Raw genomic sequence first — 2,995 nt, forward strand, 5'->3', positions numbered from 1 at the left:
GTAATGCTCGAAACTCCAACAAAACTTATAAAAATACAGTTAGACACCATATACCATACCACAATACCCTTTTACATTGTCATACTCAGTGTAGTAATATTCATTATCATAGCGCTCAGCTATAAACAGTGGACAATCACCACAGAAAATCCGATACCTGAAGAAACTGAAACACAAATTTACGAAGTACAGAAGAAAAGATTCCAAGAACCTGATGCAGAATTCCCAGCAACATTTTCGCTCAACGTTCTCAAATAGTCGATGGTTTGAAGGTGGAGGTGTTACATACATAGCCACAAGGAATACTGCGTACGCAGCATTGACATCGATGCGACCTAAATTTGAAGACACGAGGCGCAATGGCACGAGGCGCTAACCGCTGATGCTGCATAACGTGACTCGAGGCAATGTTATGTGATTTAAACAATAAAACATTATTCCCAATTCATACTTCGAATTGGATAGTTAGATTAGTTAGCAATTAGGATCTAAATTGTAATTTCTATTATAATAAATAATTATAAGTTAATTGGTTTTTTTTTCGATCCTACGGCTGTAGCATTCGTAATTCAATAATAAACAAACCGACACACCCACTAGTAGCAGAAATTATACAAAATATTAGACTAGCGAAAAATGAAAACAAAATAATAAATATTAAATGTAATACAGGTCCCCACCTACCTCAGGAGGCAGAGCCCAATGATTATTGTTAAACTGATCGTTTCAATAAAGTGTTTTTTTTATTAAATGGACTAAAGCACACATAGGTACACCAGGAAATGAGAGGGCAGATGAGTTGTCAAAGAACGCCGCGCTAAAACTAAAAGTATCACCACATTACAACAAATACCCAATCTCACAATTAAAAAAACAAAATTAGAAAAGAAACTATAAATAAATGGAGTAAACAATGTGAAGAAAGCAAAACAGGAACCATAACAAAAAAAGGTGCGAGGCGCGACGCGACCGCGATACATCCTTAACCCTCGACCTGAAGAAGGACCCCCGCAGGGTCTGAAACTGGTCGGTGCCCTCACCGGAAAAAGAAAAGTATACGTGAGTAAGCCGTAAATAATTAATTATAACAAAAACATTCTTCCCAAACCCTATAATTGCTTTTAAAACAGTAAGGAAAATTGAAATAGATCCACTAGTTACCCAAACCTGTACAGGCGGTGGGTTCTCTGAATACTTGAACCGTTTCAAATGTAAAGAGAACCCATCGTGTGCCTGCACTTTATCACAGAATGCCCAATGTATATTAAAGAGGGATATGAATTAGAAATGGAAATTAATACTCAAATTAGTATAAATAACTTGAAGGAAATAATAACCAATGATGCATACAGATTCAAATTTATAGAATACTGCAAACACATAGTTAGAAAAACAATAAAAAGAAATAAAACCTAACCGATTGTTTTTATTATGGTTTTAAACAACTATACCATATTATATGATATTCCTTACATATAAATTTATTTGTTTTAAATCCTGAAGGCTATCTTATGGCGATGACGCTGTAAGTTATGTGCAGCTGAAACGCGAAGCTAATCTGTGCACCGTCAAAGCAAAACTTTGCCCTGAGCATAAGGTCCACGCAAAATTGTACGTAGTAACACTTATAGTCGACGAAGAGGATGACTCTGTCATTCTGTTGATTTACTTTTTGTGTTTTTTGTTGGTTATTGGTTTTGTGTTTGTCTAAGGTAAGTATTATATTTAAAGTTACATTTTTGTGTCCAAAATGGATACAGACCCCCCTGATCCCGGGGATGGGAATGTTGATTGTAATGTGTTTTTTCAGACAGAGGGTCCATTAAATAATACTAGAAAACGAATAAACTTTGAACTTGACTATATTCCACATGGCGTTGTTAAAAAAACTGGCGATGTTCCCATCCCTTCTATTCAGTCCACCTACATAAGTCCCGATTTTACTTCGAAGAGAAATAAATATGAAGAATCTGACTCCCCTTTTCTTTTCCATGTTTCTAAAAAAAGAAAATGAACCTGCTTCAGGTGTTTCTCTAAGACCTATCCATTTTGGATATTTCTTATCAACTATACCTCCAAGACCTGATGTCCTTACCTAGGGAAAATCTTATTTCTAGTTGGGAATCTGTTTGTCTCAAATCTTCTACTAGAGAAGGTAAGTATTTTGCAGACATCCAAGACTCCATACCAGTTAGGCCATGGTTCTTTAAATTCAGTCGCTCTCAACTTTTGACGCGTGCGGACGTGTGCTCCAGTTTTTAATTATTTTCTGCGGTTTAAATTGTGCCTTTAACTTAGTGTTAGGTATCAAAAATCCAAATCCGTCTCATCGAGACGGATTTGGCGATTTAGTTTATATTAGGGTAGATTTTTGTTTAATATTTTTAAGGGTTGAAAAACTGTATAATTTTTAAGTTTTTAGGTAGTTTCAATTAGTTTGTAAAAATTGTTTTGTATATAGTTCGGTGCGTCTCGTTGAGGCGCACCTTAGGATAGCCTTTTTATTTGTAAATTGTGTGTAGTTTATTAATAATTAGGTTTAGGGTAGGTTTAAAGTAGGTTAAATTAGCTTTTAGTTAGGATATAGTGTGCAGATCCTTCTGATCTGCACACCGTTCGACGCGCCTCGTCGAGACGCACTTAGGGATAGTTCTTATTTTTGTAAATTTTTATAACTAGCTAGGTTTTTGCAGGTTTAGACATATTTTAGGGCGTTGTCGGCCGCACATGGTGCGCCGACTACGTGCTAATATGAATAAGGGTAGAGGAGGTGAGAGCGAACCGGAGGACGACATTTCCATGTCGGACCTATCGGAATCCGACGACGCGTGTGGGAGGCAAGAGGGCGCCGTAGGCGCAACGAAGCCCGGTTGGCGGGCTATTGAGGTCGATGCCGGCGAGCCGCGCAGAGGTTTGACGCTGAGGTTCCCTTCTGGGGCCTCGCAAAAGAGACCCCTGTCTGAATCAGCGGCGGAGAAGGAGGCGCCGGCCGTGG

This window comes from Papilio polytes, unplaced genomic scaffold (genome assembly GCF_000836215.1).
Source record: "Papilio polytes unplaced genomic scaffold, Ppol_1.0 DF823693.1, whole genome shotgun sequence".
Classification (NCBI taxonomy): Eukaryota; Metazoa; Arthropoda; class Insecta; order Lepidoptera; family Papilionidae; genus Papilio; species Papilio polytes.